Raw genomic sequence first — 14,034 nt, 5'->3', positions numbered from 1 at the left:
ATACAAGAATATAACTACTATAATACTGCCCCTATATACAAGAATATAACTACTATAATACTGCTCCTATATACAAGAATATAACTACTATAATACTGCTCCTTTATCCAAGAATATAACTACTATAATACTGCCCCCTATATACAAGAATATAACTACTATAATACTGCTCCTATATACAAGAATATAACTACTATAATACTGCTCCTATATACAAGAATATAACTACTATAATACTGCCCCTATATACAAGAATATAACTACTATAATACTGCTCCTATATACAAGAATATAACTACAATAATACTGCTCCTATATACAAGAATATAACTACTATAATACTGCTCCTATATACAAGAATATAACTACTATAATACTGCTCCTATATACAAGAATATAACTATTATAATACTGCTCCTATATACAAGAATATTACTACTATAATATTGCTCCTATATACAAGAATATAACTACAATAATACTGCTCCTAAATACAAGAATATATCTACTATAATACTACTCCTATATTCAAGAATATAACTACAATAATACTGCTCCTATATACAAGAATATATCTACTATAATACTGCTCCTATATACAAGACTATAACTACTATAATACTGCTCCTATATACAAGAATATAACTACTATAATACTGCTCCTATATACAAGAATATAACTACTATAATACTGCTCCTATATACAAGAATATAACTACTATAATACTGTTCCTATATACAAGAATATAACTACTATAATACTGCCCCCATATACAAGAATATAACTACTATAATACTGCTCCTTTATCCAAGAATATAACTACTATAATACTGCCCCCTATATACAAGAATATATCTACTATAATACTGCTCCTATATACAAGAATATAACTACTATAATACTGCTCCTATATACAAGAATATAACTACTATAATACTGCTCCTATATACAAGAATATAACTACTATAATACTGATCCTATATACAAGCATACAACTACTATAATACTACTCCGATACACAAGAATATAACTACTATAATACTGCTCCTATATACAAGAATATATCTATTATAATACTGCCCCTATATACAAGAATATAACTACTATAATACTGCCTCCTATATACAAGAATATAACTACTATAATACTGCCCCTATATACAAGAATATAACTACTATAATACTGCCCCCTATATACAAGAATATAACTACTATAATACTGCTCCTATATACAAGAATATAACTACTATAATACTGCTCCTATATACAAGAATATAACTACTATAATACTGCTCCTATGTACAAGAATATAACTACTATAATACTGCCTCCTGTATACAAGAATATAACTACTATAATACTGCTTCTATATATCAGAATATAACTACTATAATACTGCCTCCTATATACAAGAATATAACTACTATAATACTGCTCCTATATACAAGAATATAACTTCTATAATACTGCTCCTATATACAAGAATATAACTACTATAATACTGATCCTATATACAAGAATATAACTACTATAATACTGCTCCTATATACAAGAATATAACTACTATAATACTGATCCTATATACAAGAATATAACTTCTATAATACTGCTCCTATATACAAGAATATAACTACTATAATACTGCTCCTATATACAAGAATATAACTACTATAATACTGCTCCTATATACAAGAATATAACTACTATAATACTGCCTCCTATATACAAGAATATAACTACTATAATACTGCTCCTATATACAAGAATATAACTACTATAATACTGCTCCTATATACAAGAATATAACTACTATAATACTGCTCCTATATACAAGGATATAACTACTATAATACTGCTCCTATATACAAGAATATAACTACTATAATACTGCTCCTATATACAAGAATATAACTACTATAATACTGCTCCTATATACAAGAATATAACTAGAGATTAGCTTGGCTTGCACAGTGAAACACGTTGCATGTTGGTGAACAAAGTTTCTCACCTTCACAGCTGTTGATGTTCTGCTCGTGGTCAGCGCCGTTTGAATTCCTGTTTTCCCTCTTTTTTCTGGTTACTTTACCTCCATTATTCCCACACACGAGGATCTTTTCTATTACATATGAGTGCTCCATTGTTGTGGTGTATGTAGCTACACGACTTGATCCGGAAGCGATTTTCATTATTTCCCCTGCCGTTGTACGTATTTTTCTTTGGAGCGCCTTCTGTTCCTGTTTTAGACCGAAGGGATAAGGTTATGTAGCTGAGCAGGCTTGGCGGCACTATTTATGTCTGTATAATGTAGTATGTTTAGTATATGTCTTAGGCTGGGTTCACACCATGTTTTTTCCATACTGTTTTCAATCAGTTTTTCCAAAGAAAACTGTATGGCAAAAAAAAAAGGATGGAACCGTATGGGAAAAAGTAAACCATTTGTGTTTTTAAACCATATACTGTTTTTAAAAGTGCAAACGGTTCCATCGATTTTTATTTTTTTTTAAAACATAAGTTTTCCATTTTTAATGGAAGGGATGTTGGGTGGGGACTTTAGGATGCAAATGCGCATGTGCAAAGTAAAAACCGTATATGGTTTCCCGTATGGAACTGTATACATGTGCGTTTCCCATTGACGTCCATGTAAAAAAAAAAAAAGTTCACAAAACCGTAGTATATTTAGTATGTGTTGTGCAGTGTATGTATAGTGTCATATGTTTAGTATGTGTTGTGCAGTGTATGTATAGTGTAGTATGTTTAGTATGTGTCGTACAGTATATGTATAGTGTAGTATGTTTAGTATATGTCGTACAGTGTATGTATAGTGTCATATGTTTAGTATGTGTTGTGCAGTGTATGTATAGTGTAGTATGTTTAGTATGTGTTGTGCAGTGTATGTATAGTGTCATATGTCTAGTATGTGTCGTACAGTGTATGTATAGTGTAGTATGTTTAGTATGTGTCGTACAGTGTATGTATAGTGTCGTATGTTTAATATGTGTCGTACAGTGTCTGTATAGTGTCATATGTTTAGTATGTGTCGTACAGTATATGTATAGTGTCATATGTTTAGTATGTGTCGTACAGTGTATGTATAATGTCATATGTTTAGTATGTGTCGTACAGTGTCTGTATAGTGTAGTATGTTTAGTATGTGTCGTGCAGTGTATGTATAGTTTCATATGTTTAGTATGTGTTGTACAGTGTCTGTATAGTGTCATATGTTTAGTATGTGTCGTACAGTGTATGTATAGGGTCATATGTTTAGTATGTGTCATACAGTGTGTGTATAATGTCATATGTTTAGTATGTGTCGTACAGTGTATGTATAGTGTCATATGTTTAGTATGTGTTGTACAGTGTATGTATAATGTCATATGTTTAGTATGTGTCGTACAGTATATGTATAGTGTCATATGTTTAGTATGTGTCGTACAGTATATGTATAGTGTCGTATGTTTAATATGTGTCGTACAGTGTCTGTATAGTGTCATATGTTTAGTATGTGTCGTACAGTATATGTATAGTGTCATATGTTTAGTATGTGTCGTACAGTGTATGTATAATGTCATATGTTTAGTATGTGTCGTACAGTGTCTGTATAGTGTAGTATGTTTAGTATGTGTCGTGCAGTGTATGTATAGTTTCATATGTTTAGTATGTGTTGTACAGTGTCTGTATAGTGTCATATGTTTAGTATGTGTCGTACAGTGTATGTATAGTGTCATATGTTTTGTATGTGTCGTACAGTATATGTATAGTGTCATATGTTTAGTATGTGTTGTACAGTGTCTGTATAGTGTCATATGTTTAGTATGTGTCGTACAGTGTATGTATAATGTCATATGTTTAGTATGTGTCGTACAGTGTATGTATAGTGTCATATGTTTAGTATGTGTTGTACAGTGTATGTATAGTGTCATATGTTTAGTATGTGTCGTACAGTGTATGTATAGTGTCATATGTTTAGTATGTGTCGTACAGTGTATGTATAGTGTCATATGTTTAGTATGTGTCATACAGTGTGTGTATAATGTCATATGTTTAGTATGTGTCGTACAGTGTATGTATAATGTCATATGTTTAGTATGTGTCGTACAGTGTCTGTATAGGGTCATATGTTTAGTATGTGTTGTACAATGTCTGTATAGGGTCATATGTTTAGTATGTGTCGTACAGTGTATGTATAGTGTCATATGTTTAGTATGTGTCGTACAGTGTATGTATAGTGTCATATGTTTAGTATGTGTCGTACAGTGTATGTATAGTGTCATATGTTTAGTATGTGTCATACAGTGTGTGTATAATGTCATATGTTTAGTATGTGTCGTACAGTGTATGTATAATGTCATATGTTTAGTATGTGTCGTACAGTGTCTGTATAGGGTCATATGTTTAGTATGTGTTGTACAATGTCTGTATAGGGTCATATGTTTAGTATGTGTCGTACAGTGTATGTATAGTGTCATATGTTTAGTATGTGTCGTACAGTGTATGTATAGTGTCATATGTTTAGTATGTGTCGTACAGTGTCTGTATAGTGTCATATGTTTAGTATGTGTCGTACAGTGTATGTATAATGTCATATGTTTAGTATGTGTCATGCAGTGTATGTATAGTGTCATATGTTTAGTATGTGTCATGCAGTGTATGTATAGTGTCATATGTTTAGTATGTGTCATGCAGTGTTTGTAGGCTCAGTCGCCCTCCCCTTTTCTCTCTTTCTCGTGTTTGCTCTGATAAACAAGAATTGTCGCTCTAGACCCTTCATCGCTTTCATAGCCGCCAAGTATCTGATTGTTTGTGCAGATGGAGAATATGCAGAGTGCGGCCCTCGTCTTGTTCTGCCGTATACCGCACTGTACTGTATCTCTTGATACAATCGCAGCCGTAGATAAGTGACAGCACATTGGAGGGACATCTCTCATACTGTTACCACTCCGCCAGCTGTCAGCCGATCCCCTCCACCAATTAAACATGCAATTTCCAAACTTGGCGTCTCCAGTGCAAATAAACTATTCCTAAATAGATTGTGGTGCGTACTTACCCGGACGGGTGCGGGGTGGGGGTGGGGGGATGTTTTAAGCTTTTTGCTAAACAAATGCATCATTAATTTTCTCTCGGCAAACAGTTTGCGAAGATTAGCCAAGTTATTTCCCGTCAAAAAGCAGTTTGTAAACAGTGGAACATGGAGTATAGAGGCCTCGCCGTGACTCCGGTCTGACCGGCCGCACAATGGGGGTCACAACAAACAACTGCTGACGCCTTTATTTTGGCATAAATGTGGGAAAAAAATGGCGCCATACCAATGCTTCATGTGATTATTGGTCATTTATTCCCTTTTTTTTATCTTTCATGCGGTGCTTTAAACGTTTTTGCTATAACTATTGCAATGTTCTATACATTATCTGTTCGTTATACGTATTGTGGCCACAACATTTTCCACTGTGTATTTTATTAATAAAACACTTCTAAAGAAGCATTCCATTTTTTTTCTATTTTGCCCATATAATGCTCGTTCACCATTACTAGTCCTATAGTGCTATCTGTTTTATTCCAGCACAGCTGCATCCATGTGTTTCATTGTTATATTTATATCTATAATTTCGGTTACTGATAGTTAAAACAAGAACTAGGACCTCCACAATGCGTCACCGTACACAATGGCTTCGTCAAGGATGGAGGCGTTGTGTACAGTGAAACGTCGCGGAGGTCCTAGTTTTTGTTTTAACTAGCAGTAGCCAAAATTGTACATATAAGTAGGATCACAGTTTTAAGGGAAAGGAGTTAGATTTGACATTTAGGGCCAAAATATTAGAAGTGCTGCCGCACTAGGAAATAGCACCATCATATATATATATACTTAGTGGCAATACCAAACATAGAGAAGGATAATCTCCCCACAATAATATAGGCTATTGTGTTTCTAAAAAAATAATAGTTTAGTTCTCTTAGGGTATTTAAATTAATATGATTAAGAGGTATATATATATATATATATATATATATATATATATATATATATTTTTTTTTTTTTTTTATTCAATATTTATTTTGCTTTTACATAAGAAAACAAAACAAAACAAGAAAGCATCCAATCAGTGCACAAAACGGTAGTATGACATAATCAACAGGAGGGCATGCCAGCTAATTACCAAAAGGATGGAATCTAGTACGATCAAGGTCGGCAAGGTCAGCGCAGTAGGGCGGAATTAGGTCTAGAACTGTAAGAATAGTGTAGACCGGTCTAGGAACCTCCATCAGTTAAGCACAAACATACAAGTTTAACAACTTGTAACTAGGAACGTCAAACTCAGAAACAAATGCTGAGGCTACTACACAATAGGATAAAATAATAGAATAATTGATAAAGTTAAGTAAAATAAAACAAAATATTATAATAATAGAAAATAATAATAATACAAGGGAGTACAAGATGAAGTAAAAGGTATATTTTATGGGGGAGCTAAGCAATAGGGTTCAGTAGAACTTGGGGGTGAACGCTCTTCAGTCGGCTTTTGTGATAACTACTCAAACTGGACACATAGGTTAAATGTTCTGAAAGGGAATCAGAGGAACACCAAGACTGTGCCATAACAAGCAGGTAACCCCCGGGGGTGCAATCCTATGTATGTAACAGTAGGTGGTGCTATCCCATGTATATAACAGCAGGTGGTGCTATCCCATATATGTAACACCAGGAGGTGCTATCACATGTATGTAACACCAGGTGGTGCTATTGTATGTATGTAACACCAAGTGGTGCTATCCCATGTATGTAACACCAGGAGGTGCTATCCCATGTATGTAACACCAGGTGGTGCTATCCCATGTATGTAACACCAGGTGGTGCTATCCCATGTATGTAACACCAGGTGGTGCTATCCCATGTATGTAACACTAGGTGGTGCTATCCCATGTATGTAACACCAGGAGGTGCTATCCCATGTATGTAACACCAGGAGGTGCTATCACATGTATGTAACACCAGGTGGTGCTATCGTATGTATGTAACATCAGGAGGTGCTATCCCATGTATGTAACACCAGGAGGTGCTATCCCATGTATGTAACACCAGGTGGTGCTATCCCATGTATGTAACACCAGGTGGTGCTATCCCATGTATGTAACACCAGGAGGTGCTATCACATGTATGTAACACCAGGTGGTGCTATCGTATGTATGTAACACCAGGAGGTGCTATCCCATGTATGTAACACCAGGAGGTGCTATCCCATGTATGTAACACCAGGTGGTGCTATCCCATGTATGTAACACCAGGAGGTGCTATCACATGTATGGAACACCAGGTGGTGCTATCGTATGTATGTAACACCAGGAGGTGCTATCCCATGTATGTAACACCAGGAGGTGCTATCCCATGTATGTAACACCAGGTGGTGCTATCCCATGTATGTAACACCAGGAGGTGCTATCACATGTATGTAACACCAGGTGGTGCTATCGTATGTATGTAACACCAGGAGGTGCTATCCCATGTATGCAACACCAGGAGGTGCTATCCCATGTATGTAACACCAGGTGGTGCTATCCCATGTATGTAACACCAGGAGGTGCTATCACATGTATGTAACACCAGGTGGTGCTATCGTATGTATGTAACACCAGGAGGTGCTATACCATGTATGTAACACCAGGAGGTGCTATCCCATGTATGTAACACCAGGTGGTGCTATCCCATGTATGTAACACCAGGAGGTGCTATCACATGTATGGAACACCAGGTGGTGCTATCGTATGTATGTAACACCAGGAGGTGCTATCCCATGTATGTAACACCAGGAGGTGCTATCCCATGTATGTAACACCAGGTGGTGCTATCCTATGTATGTAACACCAGGTGGTGCTATCCCATGTATATAACAGCAGGTGGTGCTATCCCATGTGTGTAACACCAGGGGGTGCTATCCCATGTACGTAACACCAGGTGGTGCTATCCCATATAAGTAACACCAGGGGGTGCTATCCCATTTATGTAACACCAGGTGGTGCTATCCCATGTATATAACAGTAGGTGGTGCTATCACATGTACGTAACACCAGGTGGTGCTATCCCATATATGTAACACCATGGGGTGCTATCCCATATAAGTAACACCAGGGTGTGCTATCCCATATAAGTAACACCAGGAGGTGCTATCCCATATATGTAACACCAGGTGGTGCTATCCCATATATGTAACACCAGGTGGTGCTATCCCATATATGTAACACCATGGGGTGCTATCCCATATAAGTAACACCAGGGGGTGCTATCCCATTTATGTAACACCAGGTGGTGCTATCCCATATATGTAACACCAGGGGGTGCTATCCCATGTATGTAACACCAGGGGGTGCTATCCCATATATGTAACACCAGGGGGTGCTATCCCATATATGTAACACCATGGGGTGCTATCCCATATATGTAACACCAGGAGGTGCTATCCCATATATGTAACACCAGGGGGTGCTATCCCATATATGTAACACCAGGGGGTGCTATCCCATATATGTAACACCAGGTGATGCTATCCCATATATGTAACACCATGGGGTGCTATCCCATATATGTAACACCAGGTGGTGCTATCCCATGTTTGTAACAGTAGGTGGCGTCCCCTTATTGATTCAGATTTCAGTGAATAATATCAGACACGAGGCCCCTGTTATGGTCGATGTTCAGCTCCCCCTAGAGGTCACATAGATGCTCCACACATTGTCCACCATGGATTACAATGTTATGGGGGCCGCCCGAGGGGACTCATCTGTCTAAGAACACGACTTATACCAAAGACAATTTTTACATTCTTCACCTTTTGACTGGGCATCGAGCCGCGAAGCTCTAATAATACAGAGGTTCTTGTTAAGTGGAAACAATGGATTTTTCCTGCGCTGAATTATGGCTTCAGCACTTTCCCGGGCCGGAGGGACCCCGGACATATGAGGGTAAATAATTGGATTGCAGAAATGCTGAACACCTCTGCAAATCCTGTGATAAATAAATACAAGACGCAACTAAAGCCACAAACCTGCCCAAACGCCGGCCAAAAAACGGATCTCAACTTCTGCTACAGAAAATGAAGACTCCGCAGGAACACCAATTTCCTTTCCGTCTATTATATGCAAATTTTAAGATAAACCTTTAAGATCACCATAAAAACCACCCCCCACCCCTCGAGTTCAAATGTGGTTGTCAGTTTGTTTTTTTATATTTTCATTAGTAGTAGTTGATAATTATTTTGATTAGTTTTTTGTATTTGTGCTGAACAAAAAGAGCTGCAGTGTAAAGAATAAGCCACTGATGCAGTGTTTCCCAACCAGGGCGCCTCCAGCTGTTGCAAAACTACAACCTCCAGCATGCCCGGACAGCCAACGGCTGTCCGGGCATGCTGGGGGTTGTAGTTTTGCAACAGCTGTTTTGCAACGGCTGTCTGGGCATGCTGGGAGTTGTAGTTTTGCAACAGCTGTTTTGCAACGGCTGTCTGGGCATGCTGGGAGTTGTAGTTTTGCAACAGCTGTTTTGCAACGGCTGTCTGTGCATGCTGGGAGTTGTAGTTTTGCAACAGCTGTTTTGCAACAACTGTTTTGCAACGGCTGTCCGGGCATGCTGGGGGTTGTAGTTTTGCAACAGCTGTTTTGCAACAACTGTTTTGCAACGGCTGTCCGGGCATGCTGGGAGTTGTAGTTTTGCAATAGCTGGAGGCACCCTGGTTGGGAAACACTGCACTGATGAGAAAATAGGTACATTTTGGGCTGCATCAGACAAGTGGGCAGATTTTCTATTGTAAATGCCCGTGATTAGTGAACTGCCCTTGCAGCACATCTATTGAGTGTTTAACCCCTTAAGGACTCAGCCCATTTTGGCCTTAAGGACTCAGACAATTTAATTTTTACGTTTTCATTTTTTCCTCCTCGCCTTCTAAAAATCATAACTCTTTTATATTTTCATCCACAGACTAGTATGAGGGCTTGTTTTTTGCGCGACCAGTTGTCCTTTGTAATGACATCACTCATTATACCATAAAATGTATGGCGCAACCAAAAAACACTATTTTTGTGGGGAAATTAAAACGAAAAACGCAATTTTGCTAATTTTGGAAGGTTTTGTTTTCACACCGTACAATTTATGGTAAAAATGACGTGTGTTCTTTATTCTTAGGGTCAATACGATTAAAATGATACCCATTATTATATACTTTTATATTATTGTTGCGCTTAAAAAAAATCACAAACTTTTTAACCAAATTAGTACGTTTATAATCTCTTTATTTTGATGACCTCTAACTTTTTTATTTTTCCGTATAAGTGGCGGTATGGGGGCTCATTTTTTGCGCCATGATCTGTACTTTTTTTTGATACCACATTTGCATATAAAAAACTTTTAATACACTTTTTATAATTTTTTTTAAATAAAATGTATTAAAAAAGTAGGAATTTTGGACTTTTTTATTTTTTTTCGTTCACGCCGTTCACCGTACGGGATCATTAACATTTTATTTTAATAGTTCGGACATTTACGCACGCGGTGATACCAAATATGTCTATAAAAAATGTTTTTTACGCTTTTTGGGGGTAAAATAGGAAAAAACTGACGTTTTACTTTTTTATTGGGGGAGGGGATTTTTCACTTTTTTTTTACTTTTACTTTTACATTTTTTTACATTTTTTTTTACACTTGAATAGTCCCCATAGGGGACTATTCATAGCAATACCATGATTGCTAATACTGATCTGTTCTATGTATAGGACATAGAACAGATCAGTATTATCGGTCATCTTCTGCTCTGGTCTGCTCGATCACAGACCAGAGCAGGAGACGCCGGGAGCCGCACGGAGGAAGGAGAGGGGACCTCCGTGCGGCGTTATGAATGATCGGATCCCCGCAGCAGCGCTGTGGGCGATCCGATCGTTCATTTAAATCGCGAACTCCCGCAGATGCCGGGATCTGTATTGATCCCGGCATCTGTGGGGTTAATGGCGGATGCCCGCGAGATCGCGGGCGTCGGCCATTGCTGGCGGGTCCCTGGCTGCGATCAGCAGCCGGGATCAGCCGCGCATGACACGGGCATCGCTCCGATAGTACCACCTCACCAGGACGTACATTTACGTCCTGCGTCCTTAAGGGGTTAAAGGGGTACTCAGGTGGAAAACTTTTTTTTTTTTTAAATCAACTGGTGCCAGAAAGTTAAACAGATTTGTAAATTACTCCTATTAAAAATTCTTAATCCTTCCATTACTTATTAGCTGCTGAATACTACAGAGGAAATTATTTTCTTTTTGGAACACAGAGCTCTCTGCTGACATCATGACCACAGTGCTCTCTGCTGACATCTCTGTCCATTTTAAGAACTGTCCAGAGTAGGAGAAAATCCCCAAAGCAAACATATGCTGCTCTGGATAGTTCCTAAAATGGACAGAGATGTCAGCAGAGAGCACTGTGCTCGTGATGTCAGCAGAGAGCTCTATGTTCAAAAAAGAAAATAATTTGATCTGCAGTATTCAGCAGCTAATAAGTACTGGAAGGATTACGATTTTTTAATAGAAGGAATTTACAAATCTGTTTAACTTTCTGGCACCAGTTGATTTAAAAAAATAAAACATTTTATTTATTAATTTTTTTTTTTTTTTAATCAACTGGTGCCAGAAAGTTAAACAGATTTGTAAATTGCTTCTATTAAAAAATCTTAATCCTTCCAGTACTTATCAACTGCTGTATACTCCACAGGAAGATCTTTTTCTTTTTGAATACCTTTTCTGTCTGACCACAGTGCTCTCTGCTGACACCTCTGTCCATGTCAGGAACTGTCCAGATCAGGAGAGGTTTTGCTATGAGGATTTGCTCCTTCTCTGGACAGAGAGCACTGTGTTCAGACAGAAAAGAAATTCAAAAAGAAAATAAATTCCTGTGGAGCATACAGCAGCAGATAAGTATTGGAAGGGTTAAGATTTTTAAATAGAAGTAATTTACAAATCTGTTTAACTTTCTGCCACCAGTTGAGTTAAAAAAAAAAAAATTACAGTGGAGTACCCCTTTAAAACATAATTACTTGTTTGACAGGGGAGGAGTGTGGTTCTTCTGAAAGGGGGTTCGGTTTAGAGGAAAGGAGGCGTGACTTGAGAGTAAAATCACTAACCAAAACAATTTACAGTTCTGAGATAGTCACCTCAATAGGATGTGAGTCCAAAGTCCAAGTGTAAATAAAAAGTGCACGGGCCAGCACTATATTCGCTCTACTCTTTATTGGGTAGGTATAAAAAAAAAAACAATGGATAGCCTCACAGAAGAGTGTCCCACTAAAATGCTCAAAAAGGTTTCTACAAACGTGCATAAATCAATAATAGTACAAGCAAATAAGAAGCTATAATGTAACAATTATTTTCACATAAAAAATGTGACCCCCGACCCCAACTTAAGTGCAATTCAAAAATTCACTTCTGTTCTGTATGGTCCTTATAAAAGAGACCTGCAGCTCACTCTAAGATGAGATTACAAACTGTTAATACACATCTATTGAGAGAGGAGAGGGGTGACTGGAAAGAATAGAATCTGCAAAGAGACGGCTAAAGGACAACACAGAATGTACTCTAAATAACTTAAATCAGGGCCAAAACGGTTCACTATTGCTCTATAATTAGTGTTGCTTGCGAATATTCGCAATTCGAATATTATTCGCGAATATCGCATATTCACGAATTTGGCGAATATAGCGCTATATATTCGTAATTACGAGTATTCGTCTTTTTTTTTCTTGCAGTACACATCACAGTGATCACCCCTCTCTGCTTCCAGCTTGTGTGGTGTAAAGAAGGCTCTAATACTACTGTGTGAGACTGGCGTGCGAAAATTTGCATATGCAAAAATTAGCTAATTTTCCCATGTGTTAATTTTCGCATACGCAAATTTTCACATATGCGAAAATAAAACGAGAATACGAATATGGCCTATGCCGCTCAACACTATCTATAATGTCCTCCATGCTGTTGTTTCTGAGGGTGTATAATAGAGATATAGAGGAGCAGGATCCTCTCTTCTGAGGGTGTATACTATAGAGATATAGAGGAGCAGGATCCTCTCTTCTGAGGGTATATACTATAGAGATATAGGGGAGCAGGATCCTCTCTTCTGAGGGTGTAATATAGAGATATAGAGGAGCAGGATCCTCTCTTCTGAGGGTGTACTATAGAGATATAGAGGAGCAGGATCCTCTCTTCTGAGGGTGTACTATAGAGATATAGAGGAGCAGGATCCTCTCTTCTGAGGGTGTACTATAGAGATATAGAGGAGCAGGATCCTCTCTTCTGAGGGTGTAATATAGAGATATAGAGGAGCAGGATCCTCTCTTCTGAGGGTGTACTATAGAGATATAGAGGAGCAGGATCCTCTCTTCTGAGGGTGTACTATAGAGATATAGAGGAGCAGGATCCTCTCTTCTGAGGGTGTACTATAGAGATATAGAGGAGCAGGATCCTCTCTTCTGAGGGTGTACTATAGAGATATAGAGGAGCAGGATCCTCTCTTCTGAGGGTGTACTATAGAGATATAGAGGAGCAGGATTCTTTCTTCTGAGGGTGTACTATAGAGATATAGAGGGGCAGGATCATCTCTTCTGAGGGTGTACTATAGAGATATAGAGGAGCAGGATCCTCTCTTCTGAGGGTGTACTATAGAGATATAGAGGAGCAGGATCCTCTCTTCTGAGGGTGTAGCATAGAGATATAGGGGGCAGGATCCTCTCTTCTGAGGGTGTACTATAGAGATATAGAGGAGAAGGATCCTCTCTTCTGAGGGTGCACTATAGAGATATAGAGGAGCAGGATCCTCTCTTCTGAGGGTGTACTATAGAGATATAGGGGGCAGGATCCTCTCTTCTGAGGGTGTACTATAGAGATATAGAGGAGAAGGATCCTCTCTTCTGTGGGTGTACTATAGCGATATAGAGGAGCAGGATCCTCTCTTCTGTGGGTGTACTATAGAGATATAGAGGAGCAGGATCCTCTCTTCTGAGGGTGTACTATAGAGATATAGGGGAG

At 38.1% G+C, this 14,034-nt stretch overlaps 1 protein-coding gene and 1 long non-coding RNA gene across 2 annotated transcripts in view; one reads left to right on the top strand and one right to left on the bottom strand.

Moving 5' to 3' along the window:
• LOC130285232 (uncharacterized) overlaps positions 1 to 9,330 on the bottom strand; it is a 12,925-nt gene extending 3,595 nt beyond the window's left edge. The window contains exons 1-2 of the long non-coding RNA XR_008847301.1: positions 9,033 to 9,330; positions 2,009 to 2,234 (exon numbers count right to left, since the gene is read on the bottom strand). This is a non-coding gene — a long non-coding RNA (uncharacterized LOC130285232). The remainder of the gene's footprint in view (positions 1 to 2,008; positions 2,235 to 9,032) is intronic.
• CNTNAP5 (contactin associated protein family member 5) overlaps positions 1 to 14,034 on the top strand; it is a gene marked incomplete in the record, with an annotated part of 569,649 nt that overhangs the window by 139,474 nt on the left and 416,141 nt on the right.

This window comes from Hyla sarda, chromosome 8 (assembly GCF_029499605.1).
Source record: "Hyla sarda isolate aHylSar1 chromosome 8, aHylSar1.hap1, whole genome shotgun sequence".
In the NCBI taxonomy this organism is placed as follows: domain Eukaryota; kingdom Metazoa; phylum Chordata; class Amphibia; order Anura; family Hylidae; genus Hyla; species Hyla sarda.
The sequence above is the reverse complement of the archived record's forward strand: the minus strand, read 5'-3'. Positions and strand labels throughout refer to the sequence as shown.